The sequence below is a fragment of the Phyllostomus hastatus genome, unplaced genomic scaffold, assembly GCF_019186645.2.
Source record: "Phyllostomus hastatus isolate PE091 unplaced genomic scaffold, TTU_PhHast_1.1 phas_contig_62, whole genome shotgun sequence".
Taxonomy (NCBI): Eukaryota; Metazoa; Chordata; class Mammalia; order Chiroptera; family Phyllostomidae; genus Phyllostomus; species Phyllostomus hastatus.
In genome coordinates, this window is record NW_025333921.1 from 20618628 (window position 1) to 20633063 (window position 14436).

A 14436-nucleotide genomic window follows, 5' to 3' on the forward strand; every position below is an offset into this window, starting at 1 on the left:
CCTTTCCTTCAATTTGTCACCAGCACTTGTTGTTGATTTATTGACAATAGCTATTCTGACAGGTGTGAAGATGATATCTCATTGTGGTTTTAATTTACATTTCTCTGATGATTAGTGACATTGAACATCTTTTTATATGTCTATTCACTCTCTGTATGTACTCTTTAGAGAAGTGTCTATTCAGGTCATTTGCCCATTTTTAAATTAGGTTGTTTGTTTTTTTGGTGTTGAGCTTTGTAAGTTCTTTATAAATTTTGGATATTTTAACCCCTTATGAGATGTATTGGTGAATATGCTCTCCCATTCTGTGGGTTGTCATTTTATTCTGTTGATGACTTCCTTCGCTGTGCAAAAAGTTTTTAGTTTGATGTAGTCTCATTTGTTTATTTTTTCTTTTGTCTCCCTTGCCTGCAAAGATATATCTAATAAAATATTGCTATGAGCAATATCTGAAACTTTACTGCCTATGTTTTCTTTTATGATTTTTATGGTTTCAAGTCTAACACCTAAGTCTTTAATCCATTTTGAATTTATTCTTGTGTGTGGTGTAAGAAGGCAATCTGGTTCCATTTTTCTGCATGTTATCTGTCCAATTTTCCCAATGCCATTTATTGAATAGATTGTCTTTAGCACATTGTATGTACTTGCTTCCTCTGTCAAATATTAATTGTCTATAAAGGTGTGGGTTTATTTCTGGGATTGTTATTCTGTCACATTGATTTATGTGTCTGTTTTTATGTCAGTACCATGCTGTTTTGATTACTATGGACTTATAATATAGTTTTATATTAGGTAGCATGATTCCTCCAACTTTGTTCTTCTTTTTCAGGATTGCTGTTGCAATGCAGAGCATTTTGTGGTTTCATATAAAGTTTTGAAATATTTGTTCTAGTTCTGTGAAGTACTATATTGGAGTCTTGATAGGAATTGTGTTGAATCAATAGATTGTTCTGGGTAGCATGAGCATTTTAATGATGTTAATTCTTCCTATCCACAAATGTGGTATGTGCTTCCACTTCTTTGTATCTTCATTTTCTTTCTTCAGTGTCATAATTTTTCAAGAACAGGTCTTTTACATTCTTGGTTAGATTTATTCCTAAGTATTTTATTCTTTTTGTAGCAGTGGTGAATGGGATTGCTTTCTTAATTTCCCTTTCTGTTAGTTCTTTATTGGTATATAAAAATGCAGCTGATTTCTGGATACTAATTTTATATCCTGCTACTTTGCTGAATTCCTTTATCAGTAGTTTCTTGGTGGAATCTTTGCAGTTCTTTATGTATAGTATCATGTCATCTGCAAATAATGACAGTTTTACTTCTTCCTTTCCAATTTGGGTGCCTTTTATTTCTTCTTTTTGTGTGATTGTTGTGGCTAGGACTTCACTACTATGTTGAATTAGAGAGGTGAAAGCAGACGTCCCTGTCTTGTTCCCAATCTTAAGGGGAACACTTACAGTTTTTGCCCTTTGAGTATGATGCTGGCTGTTGGTTTGTCATATATAGCCTTTATTCTGTTTAGGTATATTCCCTCTATTCTCACTTTTCTGAGAGTTTTTTATTTTTATCATGCGTGGGTGCTGGATTTTATGGAATGCTTTTTCTGCATCTATCAATCTGATCATGTGGTTTTTATCCTTCATTTTATGTGGTGAATCACATTTATTGATTGGTGAATATTGTACCAACTTTGCATTCCTGAAACAAATCCCACTTGGTCATGGTGTATGATATTTTTGATGTATTGCTGTATTTAGTTTGCTAATATTTTGTTGAGGATTTTAGCATCTATGTTCATCAGGGATATAGGCCTATAATCTTCTTTCTTTGTAGTGTCTATCTGGTTTTGGAATTAGGATAATGCTAGCCTTGTAAAATGGTTTAGGAGCCTTCCCTCCTCCTGAATTTTATGAAATAGTTTGAGAAGAATAAATGATATTTCTTCTTAGAATGTTTGGTAAAATTCCCCTGTGAAGACTTCTGGTCTAGGACTTTTGTGTGTTGTGAGTTTTTTTTATCACTGCTTCAATTTCACTAGGTGTAATCTCTCTATTCAGATTCTCTGATTCTTCCTGATTTAGTTTTGTATGTTTCTAGGACTTTATCCATTTCATCTCAGTTGTCCATTTTTTTGCATATATTCATAATATATTTTTTATAATCCTGTGTATTTCTTTGGTGTAAGTTGTTATTTCTCCTCTTTATTTACCATTTTACTTATGTGGGTCTTCTCTCTTTTTTTTTCTTGATGAGTCTTATTAAAGTTTTATCAGTATTGTTTATCTTTTCAAAGAACCAGCTCTTGGGGTCATTGATCTTTTGTATTATATTTTAGACTTTTTTATTTATTTCTGCTGTGGTCTTTAGTATTTGTTCCTTCTACACACTCTGGTCTTTGTTGTTCTTTTTCAAGGTCCTTCAAGTGTGAAGTTAGAGTGTTTACTTGAGTTTTTTTCTTTTTTTTTAGGTATACTTTATTGATTATGCTATTACAGTTGTCCCAATTTTTTTCTCCCCTTTCTCCCCCTCTACTGTGCACCCTGACCCTCCAGCATTCTGCATCCCCCTTAGTTCATGTTCATGGGTCATACATGTAAGTTCTTTGGCTTCTCCATTTCTTATACTATTCTTAACCTCCCCCTGTCTATTTTATGCTGGCCAATTATGCTTCTTTTTCCCTGTACCTTTCCCCGCCTTTTCCCCCTCCCCTACCTCACTGATAACCCTTCATGTGATCTCTGTTTCTGTGATTCTGTTCCTGTTCTAGTTGTTTGCTTAGTTTTTGTTTTTGTCTTTTTAGTTTCAGTTGTTGGTAGTTGTGAGTTTGTTGTCTTTTCACTGTTCATAGTTCAAAACTAAGTGTTCAAACTGCACTTTACAGACAAGCTACACTGTTCTGTCTGCATCTGTGCTGAACTACTTGCCTGCACTGTTTCTGCCATCTAAGCCAGCTCTTACAGAGGAGTTTCTGGAATCCTATTTTAACCAATAACACTGAGGCTTTCCCCAGCCAATCAGAGTTATGTGGCTCTGACCTATCAGAGTGGCTCTATTTTGACCAATCTGTATGGAGCCTTTTGGACTAATTGAACTGTGATAATTTGGTCCCCATTTTCACGAGGACAGGGTGGGACTTATATCTATATAAGCTAGCTCCCTTCTGGCTGGGGAATGCATTTTTGCTATCACCGAAGACTGTCTTCTTGCCTGTGCTGACACACTGAAGATGTTTCACCAAAGCAGAGCTGCCTAGCTGAAGAGAGGTCTGGTCCCAGGGCCACCTAGACCTTGAACAGCTTCACAGTTGTGCTGCAGCACTATTGAGCTGTTCCACAGCAGTGTTGATTTTACAGTTGTCCTGTATCACTGTTGAGCTGTTTGTACCAAATAAAGTTTCTTTCTTTACTCATCCCAAATTGAGGATTCTTGTTGGTATTTGAATTGGCACCAACAACAATTGGTTGACAGCTGCCATAATAAAAAAAAGAAAACACACTCGAAAGGATGGAAGTGGGCATAGAAGAAGTGTTATAGCAGTGAGGTGGTTATACCCTGCTTTTCCTGTTAAAATCAGGTTAGTTATCCTGTCCCAATGGGCCTCAGTTTCCCCATCTATAAAATGAAGCAGTAAGGCAGCAGCAGAATTATGCATCTCACTCACTTATGAAACCTAAAAACTGCAGATTGCCTGGCTTTTACACAGTTAGTAGGTCTAAGTTGGGGCCTGGCCTTACATCTTTCTACTAAGTCCCACAGGGCTCTGATAGGCTCCTGCAGATGATCTATGAAGGCTTTTCCATCACTGAAGGCCTCCTTCCTCTGGCCAGAGACCTGGTGATGAGGTGATTTTTTGGCCCTCACCGAAGGAACCCTCCCTCTATATATGCTGATTACTCTGTTCTGGCTACTCTGCTGGCTGCGCACTGGCAATGTTGTACTTCTGGTGTCTTTCAAAGATACTTTCCAACATCCCAGCTTCTGAAGACTGACAGTGCTTAGAAACTCAGTCACACTATTGTGGCTGTAAATTAGTAAATCTGAAAGCTCCCTGTGAACTCAGAAGAGCCGGGTAAGTATAAAGAAACTTTATTTTTTGCAACCACTTTTCCAGCGCAAACTGAAAAACAGAATGTATTTCACATCTTCAGGGCTGAGGGCCACATCTGTGGCTCTAACCAAGGACCTGGGGCTAGGATGTCTCTCCGTGTCAGATTTACCAAGTGGTAGCTCCACCCCACCCCATATGGCCCCTGGTTTCTGGACTTCCTCTGCAGCTGGGGACTTCCTTTCTTCCCCTCCCTGCTCTTCATGCTTCTGCACCAGACCCTGGCATGGCCCTTAATCTTCAACCCCATTCTCTAGGAAGGAAAGACCCCACTTAAGATGGAATTTTGACAATTAATGGACCTCTCCAAGTCTGTATCCTTATCTGCTGTGAGGTGCTTAGCAGATAGCCTGATGCAGTGAGACTTAGCAGCCTATTACAATTATGCTGGAATGCCTTTCTTGCCTGCCTCATCAGTGAGTTCCTTCTCATTAATCAAGTCCTAGCTCCTCTTCTGTGGGAGGCCTTCCCAGGCCCAGTTCCTCAGCAGAACCTCTCTTTGCACACATCACTTTCCTGCCACTCAGCATATTTCTCTTCCTGGGTAGCCACCTCCAGCAGATTCACAGATTTTCCTTGTTCGTTTTTATGTCCCTAGACAGGAAGGCTCAGTAAATGCTCATGGGTACACTACAGTGGGGTTTATTCTTTTGGGGGGCAGGGTTGGTGTGTGTAAGAGTTGCAGCACCAACTCAGAAAACATGTGCCTCCTGCCACCTAGTGAAACCTTGTGGGCATTTCCCCCAGGAACAGTGAACCACAGTGGTCAGGTACAGGAACATTCCAATTCAGTTAAGGGAGAGCTATGACCAGCATCAGCACACTCTACTCCTCCAGCACACTCTGCTCCTTGAGTTACATGTGTCACAAGGCCTGCCTAGAGAATGTCAAATATCAAGACACCATGTTAGCAGTGAAAGGGACAAAACAAATGCCCCTAGGACCAGTGGAAATGCTGTTTCTAAATGAAATTCATGATAGGGGTCTTCTGGCTTCCTAATGTCGTCAAGAAGCTTTGAGATGGTCCTTCTCTGCAGCCTCTTGCCATCTCTGGAACGCTCTAAGTTACTGTTTCAGATTCTTCCTGTATGAGATGAAGTTGGAGGGTAGGCTGCAGCCAGATCAGGCAGTTTACAGGCTAAGTAAGGTCAATGACTGTTGTGCTGAAAACAATGAAAAATTATAACAAGGTGCCAACGGGAAGGTACATGATTAAATCTGGGTCTGAAAATGTCACTCTGCTGTGTGGAAAACAGAGAATAGTGAAAAGGGTTGGTTTCAGGTATGCACAACTAGTGTAATTACACAGGGCCCTGTTGCTTAGAAGAACCCTGCACCTGAGGCTTAATACTCTGGTTGTTCTGATCTTGAAATTTTAAATATTGTCTTTAAATTTGTTTTGTAAGTGAGGTCTAATGGGACAATGAAGCATGCATCAAAGACTTGGAACCTTGTCTCACATGTGATCTTGCCTCCTCAACCCCTCTGGATGAATTCTCAGCTTTCGCCTCCCAGCTCCTGCCTAATAACCACTGTCATCCTCTGCCCCCAGCAGGGATGCAGTGCCCATGGGTATTGGGAAAGGGAAATGCTTGGCTTGATTTACCTGCCCTTAGCTGAGGGGCTGGAAGGAGCTGGTAGGTTTCACAAAGAAATAAGTCAAGAAGTGGGGAGCCATGTCAAGTTGAGAGAACATGTGTAAGAAAAACCTTTATATTTTAGTCCTTTTAGTTTGCACTTATTTTCTTGTTTTTTTTGGTAAGAGGCCCCACATTTTCATTTTGCATTGCCCCTGGTCATGGCAGAGAGCAATCAATGAGATCAAGCATATAAAATTCATGCAGGCCCTGGAACTCTTAATGGTAGCTATTATTATTATTAATATTTTTGTTATTTGTCTCAAAATTAGTATTAGTATTAGTATTAGTATTAGTATTTTGTTATTGGTGAATGAAGTAGCTTCAGTAGCTAAGCCCTGCCTGGCTGTGACAACTGATATTGTGACAATTGATTTTGCATTTTATATTCAATCCACAGCTGGTGGCCAACCTGCCTCCAGAACTCTTGTGTGGGAGATAACATGCTTCCTCTGTGTCAGACCCTCTGGTTTTATATTCCTTGTATCTAAGGCATCCCCAATGTGGACAAATTACATAGCAAACTGAGAAGATGCTGTACTATGTCTGTACTCTCACCCAATAGCACCACCAACCCCACCAACCTCCCTTGGCTTAACAGCTATGTATTGTGGTAAGATGTTCTGGAGGCATACTTGAGAAAGGAAGGATGAAACCTGCTTTTAAGAGTGGGCTGTCAGGAAAAGATGCCTGTGGAGGTTAAGAGCATGGGCTTCAGCATCAGACAGATGTGGGTCCAAAGCTCAGCACTCTGCTGCTGGCTGCAAGGCCTTGGGTGAGTTGTGTAAACTCTTTAATCACTAGTTACTCCTCTGTGAAGCAGAGATGATGATAGTTTGTATTTCACAGGATGGGTTAAGGGCTAAGTATAAAAAGCTTAATGGTGCCCCTGACATTCAGCAAGTGCTGCTCTAAAGCTGAGTTGGCATAGCCTTGAGGGCTGGAAAATGTGGGGTGCTGAGGAGGAGAGGAGGGAGACCTATCTGTAGCAGAGGACTTTACAGTCTCCTTAGAGGTCTCCCATTACTTCTTTTCCCAACTGTTTTAGCCCACAGCCAGCATGGCTTTTCATCTGGGGCTTCCCTGGCTGGAACATAGAAGTTGGGAAAGGAAGGCCTCATGTGTAGCTATTGCCTTGATGTGGGTCTTAAGGACGATTTGCCTGGGTCAGGAAGATCAAGGGAAGTATGCCAGCAGGGAGGACAGGGAATAAAGTAGCAAAGGTGTAGAGATAGGATGGGAAGAGTACCTTTGGGGGAAGGGAGAAGGTGTTTTTGGAACAGAAATTTGTGGGTGGTGATGGAAAGAACCCATAGAGATACAAGGGAGACGGCCTGGCTGGAAGTTTTTTTGCCAAAAAGAGTAGGAGCCTTCTTTCTATTAACAGAAAGTTTCCAGTCCAACTCTAGCTCTAGAGGCGTCACCCCATTTGATAGATGAAAAAATCAAGACCATGGAGACTAAATCATGTTATAAGAGGTAGTGATGCCATTGGGATGAGTATAGTCTCTTAGCATTTGGCCTTTAGGGTTCAAGATGCTAATTATACCATTAGCTGTGCCAACCAATGATCATTAGCACCAGTTCGAGTGCCAACAGGAATCTCCAGTTTGGAGTGCAGTGAAGAAAGACACTTCATTCTGTACAAACAGCTCAATAGTGAAATAGCATGAGTGTAAAAACAGCATGGCCATGAGGACCTGGCTCTGGCTCAGTGCCACAGCTCTGCTCTGCTATGGTAAAAGGTCTTCTTCAGTGTTTCAGCTCAGCCAGGGAGACACAGTCCTTCATCTCTGGTGGAAAGAAAAAGTGCATTCCCCAAGCCACATAGGAGCCTCTACCTCTGGTCCCTGATTGGTCCATTCTCATGCAAATGACTCCAAATCCTTACAGTTTGGTCCAAAGGCATTGTCCAGATTGGTCAGAATAGAGCCACTCTGATTGGTCAGAGCTGCATAGCTCTGATTGGATGGGAAAGCCTCAGTCCTATGGTTGAAATAGGATCCTAGGAACTCCTTTATAAGGGCTGTCTCAGATTGCAGAAACACAGTGGCAGGAGGCACTTTTGTGCAGAGGCTGAGAGTTCAGTGCAGGCACAGGCAGTTCAGCACAGAGGCAGGTAGACCAGTGCAGCTTGCATGAGAGGCTCCTATGCAAAAATGGCCTTTAGACTCTTTTTAAAAATTTGAGCCCAGTTAGCCAGTAGGAACACTTCTTAGTAGGTGTCTTTTTATCCCCCCAGGGTTCACATTTTCTTCCTTATGATAAGAACTTGTTGACATATAATACTGATGATCCATCAGGTCAGTTTGTCCTATGTCAGTGTCAGAGTTGCTTGGCTACCTGCTCTAGCTCCAGTTAGTCCCTTGGTGGGACACCTGTGGCAGGGAAGAAGCCAACAGAGCAACTAATCTATTTTCTTACAAGAGGTCTCTCAGGCACCTGCCAAACTAAAAATTCAGTCTCTTATAAAAGCAGCTAAAACAACTTGGGAAAGGTTAAAGAACAACAAAGGCACTTAGTTCATAAGAGAAATAATGGATAATTGACAAAATGTATTTGGCATCAGGAATAATGTTTCCAACCATTATGAATTACACACATGGAGAGGATACAATGGCTTGATGGACCATTTATATCTTCCATGCAACTATTACTCAAATTTTTGTAGGTTTTATTTTAAAAGTATTTGTTTATGTTATTACAGTTGCTCCAATTTTTCCTTCTTTGTCATCTTCCACTCAGCACCCCCTTCCCCTTCTCACACACAGTCCTGACACTGTTGTCCATGTTCATGGACCATGCATATATGTTCTAAACTAATTCCTCCTCCTTCTTTCAAACATCCTTTCATTCTCCTACCCCTCTTACAGCTGTCAGTCTGTTTCATGTTTCTATGCCTTTGATTCTATTTCTCTCATTACTTCATTTTGTTCATTAGCTTTCACTTATAAGTGAGATCTCACTTTTGAATAACATATGATCACGCTATTTGTCTTCAATGACTGGTTTATTTCCTTTTGCATAATAATCTCCAGTTCTATCCATGCTGTCACAAAAGGTAAGGATTCCTTCTTTTTTGCTGGTGCATAGTATTTCATTGTGTAAATGTACCACAGCTTTTATATCCACTTACCTGCTGATGGGCACTTAGGTTGTTTCCAGCACTTGGCTGGAAATAATGCTGCTACGAATAGAGGGGTGCATAGATTCTTTTGAATTGGTGTTGTGGGACTCTGGATATATTCCCAAAAGTGGAATTGCTGGGTGCAAAAGCAGTTCAATTTTTATTTTTTTTCAGGAAACTCCACACTGTTTTCCACTGTGGCACTGCTAGTCTGTGTTCCTACCAACAGTGCATGAGGGTTCTCTTTCCTCCACATCCTCACCAGCACTTTGTTGATTTATTAATGATAGCCATTTTGGCAGGTGCGGTTTTAATTTTCATCTCTCTGATGGCTAATGATGTTGAGCATTTTTTCTATATGTCTATGGACCATTTGTATGTCCACCTTGGAGAGGTGTCTATTCAAGTTCTTTGCCCATTTTTAAACTGTATTATTTGTTTTCATGGTGCTGAGTTGTATAAGTTCTATATATATTTTGGAAATTAAATGCTTGTAAGATGTTTCATTCACAAATATGTTCTCCCATACAGTGAGCTCTGTTTTAATTTTGATGATGGTTTTTTAGCTGTGCAGAAGTTTTTTAGTTTGATGTAATCCTATTTGTTTGTTTTTCCTTTTTTCCCTTGCCCAAGGAGATATATTGACAAAAATATTACTGTGCAAGGTATTGAAAATTTTACTACCTATGTTTTCCTCTAGGGTTTTTATGGTATCACAACTTATATTTAAGTCTTTTATCCATTTTGAGTTTATTTTTCCATATGGTGTAAATTGGTTGTCTAATTTCTTTTTTTTTTTGAAGGCACCAGTCCAGTTTTCTCAAAACCATTTATTGAAGAAACTGTCTTTATTTCATTGTATGCTCTTGCCTCCTTTGTCAAATATTAATTGACCATAAAGGTGTGGATTTATTTCTGGGCTTTCTATTTTGTTCCATTAATAAATGTGTCTGTTTTCACACCAGTATTAGAGTATTTTGATTGCAGTGTTTTGTTTTGTTTTTTTAGTATAGTTTGATATCCTGTATTGTGATATTTCCAACTTTGTTCTTTCTCAAGATGCTGAGGCTACTTGGGGGTCTTTTTTTTGTTACATATAAATTTTTGAAGTATTTGTTCTATATCTGTAAAATATGTATTACTGGATGTGGTTAGCTGATATTTTGTTGAGGATTTTAGCGCCTATGTTCATAAGCCATATTGGCCTGAAGTTTTCTTTCTTTGTTATGTCTTTATCTTGTTTTGGGATTAGCATAATGCTGGCCTCATGAAAAGTGTTTGGGAGTCTTCCATCATTTTGAATTTTTTGGAATAGTCTGTGAAGGATGGGGTTAGCTCTTCCTTAAATGATTTGTAGAATTCTCTTGTGAAACCATCTGATCCAGGGCTTTTGTGTGTCGGGAGTTTTTTGATTACTGCTTCAATTCCATCTGCTGTTATTGGTCTGTTCAGGCTTTCTGCCTCTTCATTGAGTTTTGGAAGGCTGTATTTTTCTAGAAATTTGTCCATTTCACCTAGGTTTTCAAATGTCTTGGCATACTGTTCTTCATAGTAATTTCATACAGTCCTTTGTATTTCTGTGGTATTGGTTGTAATCTCCTCTTTCATTTCTGATTGTGTTTATTTGGGTCCTCTTTCTTTTTTCTTGATGAGTCTGCTTAAAGGCTTGTCAATTTTATCTTTTCAAAGAACCAGCTCCTGGATTTATTGATCCTTAGAATTGTGCTTTGAGTCTCTATGTCATTTAGTTCTGCTCCGATTTTCATTATTTCCTTCCTTCTGCTTGCTCTGGGCTTTCTTTGTTGTTGTTCCTCCAGTTCTTGTAGGTGTAGGGTTAGGTTGTTTATTTGAAATGTTTCTATCTTTTTTAGGTGGGCCTGTATCGCTATGAACTTCCCTCTCAGGACTGCCTTCACTGTGTCCCATAAGTTTTGGATTGTTGTGAGTTCATTTTCATTTGTTTCCAGAAACTTTTGTATTTCTTACTTGATTCCATTTTTGACCCATTCATTATTTAATAGCATGCTGTTCAATCTCCATGAGTTTGAGTGTTTTGAGTTTCTTCCTTGGGGTTGGTTTCTATTTTCAGTCCCTTGTGGTCAGAGAAAATGCTTCATATGATTTCAATTTTCTTGAATTTATTGAGGCTTGTTTTGTGGCCTATCATGGGGTCTATCTTTGAAAATGTTCCATGTGCATTTGAAAAGAATGTGTGTTTAGCTTCTTTGGGATGAAAGGCTCTATATATATTAGTTAAATTCATTTGCTCTAGGGCATCATTCAATGCCACAATATCTTTGTTGACATTTTGTTTGGAAGATCTATCCATTTTTGACAGTGGGCTGTTAAAGTCCCCCACTATAATCGTGTTGCTGTCATTATCTTTCTTGAAGTCCTCCAAGACTTTCTTTATGTATCTGGGTGCTCCTATGCTGGAGCATATCTATTTATAATGTTTATGTCTTCTTGGTGGATTCTTCCCTTGAGTATTATGAAGTGACCTTCTGGGTCTCTTTTTATGGCCCTTTTTTTGAAGTCTACATTGTCTGATATGAGTACTGATACTCTGGCTTCTTTTTCCTGTCCGTTGCCTGGAAAATTTGTTTCCAGCCCTTCACTTTCAGCCTGTGTAGGTCTTTTATCCTGAGGTGGGTCTCTTGTAGGCAGCATATGTGTGGGTCATGCTTTCTTATCCATTAAGCTATTCTATGTCTGTTGAATGGAGCATTTAATCCATTTACATTTAAGGTTATTATTGATAGGTACTTATTCATTACCATTTTTTCATACCTGTGTTCTCTCTCTCTCACTCTTTTCTTTCCATTTCTTAAAGCAGTCCCTTTAACATCTTTTGCAAAGCTGGTTTGGTGGAGGTGTATTCTTTTAGACTTCTTTTGTCTGGGAAGCTTCTTATTTGGCCTTCCATCTTAACTGAGAGCCGTGCTGGATAAAGTAGCCTTGGTTGCAGGACTCTGGTTCCCATTATTTGGAATATTTCTTGCCATTCTTTTCTGGCTGGGAGCATTTCCATTGAGAAGTCAGCTGCTAGCCTTATTGGGGCTCCCTTGTATGTTACTTTCTGTTTCTCCCTTGCTGCCTTTGAGATTCTCTCTTTGTCTTGGAATTTTGTCATTTTAATTATGATGTTTCTTGAAGTGGGCCTCTTTGGGTTCGTCTTGATTGGGGCTCTCTGTGTTTCCTGGATTTGTGTGACTTTTTCTCTAATCAAATTAGAGAAGTTTTCCATCATTACTTTTTCAAACAGGGTTTTCAACCCCTCCCCCTCTTCTTCTCCTTCTGGTATTCTTATTATATAGATATTATTACATTTCATGTTGTCTTGTAGCTCCCTTACCACCTCTTCATTTGTTCTGAGTTTCTTTTCCTTTTCTTGCTTCTTTGGTGTGTTTTTTCTACCTTGTCCTCCAGCTCATTGATTTGATTCTCTGCTTCATCTAGTCTGCTTGTAATTCCTTCCAATGTGTTTTTCATTTCTGAGATTTTATTGTTCATTTCTTCCTGGCCTTTGTTATTAGTTTCTATTTCCTTTTTCATGGTGATGTAGTTCTCACTCAGTTCCTTGTAGTTTTCTATGAGTTCCTTGAGCATCTTTATAACCATTATTTTGAATTCTATATCTGATAGTTTAGTCACCTCCTTTTTGTTTAGTTCTTTTAGTGGGGAGTCTTCCATTCCTTTAAATTTCTTGGTCTTTTTTGTCTTCCCATTTTAGATGACTTTTTTGTTTGTTTGTTTCTGCACTTCCTGATGTTTCACTTTGCTAGCTGTCTTTGTAGGGTGAACCTCTATGGTAAGAATTCTATGAGGTTCATGGTGTGGTCTCTTTGATCTCATTGTCTGGATGTCCTTGGTTTGCCCTTTCTATACTTTGTGTGGGCTCTCTTGTACTTGGGTTTTTACCTTTTGGTGGTTCTTTTGTTGGTGTTTTTTCTCTTCCAGCAGGTATACTGATGTTCCCAGCTCCCACCAATTCTTGTATGTGATCAGTGGCAGGGAGTGTGCAAAATGGATTAAGACAGCAGGAGAGTATTTTATGGGATTTAAAATACTAGTAAGCAGAGAAAAGATAGGAGATTCTTTGGATAAGTATAGTGTTAACTGTGATATTTCACCCAACTAGCTACTTTTTATAAAAGGTAAAAGAGAGATAAGACTCTTCTTAGAGAGGAGGAGGATTCTGAGCTGAATCCAGAAAACAGCATGCTTGTGCAAGGTTAGATGATGAGATATAGTGAGAGTAAATAATAGAAAGTAGGCATAGTGTGAGAGAGAATAGAGTTAACCACAACCATAATAAAGCTCAGGAATAAAGTGAGGTGGGCTAAGATCAGGGAGGATTGCTGTGTAGTATGTACAATTGTATGGAACAACAATTATTTACACAAGTACTGAAACAACAATATTATGACAAGAAATATGTGATTTGGATAACCAGAATAGGAAGTACTTGATCAAGAGCTGTGTGTTATTGGAACATGGGTGAAGTGAAAGGAGGAAAATTAAAATACAATAAAGAGAGAATAAGGGAAACCAGTCAAACAATGCACTTAAACAGAAATAAAACAAGGAAAATTAAATATAAGAAGAGAAATATAAACACATTATAAAATAAAAGTGGTAAAAATAATAATAAGATAATAATAATACACATAAACAATAAAATGCCAGCTCTATGGGATAGCAAAGTGGCATTTGTCTCAGTTTCTCAGTTTTTGGGGGTTAGCCTTGGGCTCCCTCTTTCGATCTGTCTCTGGACCCTTTGTAACTCCACATCTTATTGCTTCACTTGGGGTGAGAAAAAAAAAAGGAAAAAAAAGAGAGGATCCAAAAAGAAAAAAAAATAAGCCTCCTGCCAACTTTAAACTTGTTTAGCCAGTTCTGTTGGTCTTCCTAGATGCCACAGGAAGAGGGGGACTGGGCTTTGCTTTTCTCCCTTCCTGTGGTCTGGAGAGAATGGCGACCAGGTTTTGGTTGCAATTTCCCAGCCTCTGCAGGCCCAGGTCCTCTGTGAGCTGCCAGGTTCAAATTAGCCACTCGGTCTCTGGGTGTACAGCATGAGTCAATCTTGGGTGCAAAGTCCGAGGCAAGCCAGGTGCGTGTGGTCCTGCTCAGCTGTTCAGTCTCTGGGTATGCACAGCTGAAATCTCTCTCAGGGTGCCCCATCTGCTTCTGAGAGTTCCTTACAAAGCAGCTGCCTGCTGTTCTTAACAAGCACATGGCTTTTCACACAGCCCTACTTTCCAGCCAGTCCAGAAACTGTCTGAGTCAGGGACCAACATGGCCCAACTCCTCCCTTCTCCAGGTGTCGCCTGGCACCTCAATTTCTCTGGTGCCAGCGTCCACAGTCCCAGTGGGTTTATACTGCCTCTGTGTGTCTCCCACTCCATCTCTATTCCCCTAGTGACTTCCAGCACCAAGGTCCCTCCTGGTGCTAGGTTGCATTCCCTACTCTGGCAGGGGAGGGAGCTGGTGATCTAACTCTCCTTCTCATATCCTCCAATAGGCAGCAGGCTGGGGGCCACGGCAGCCTTGGTCCCCATGCAGATCCC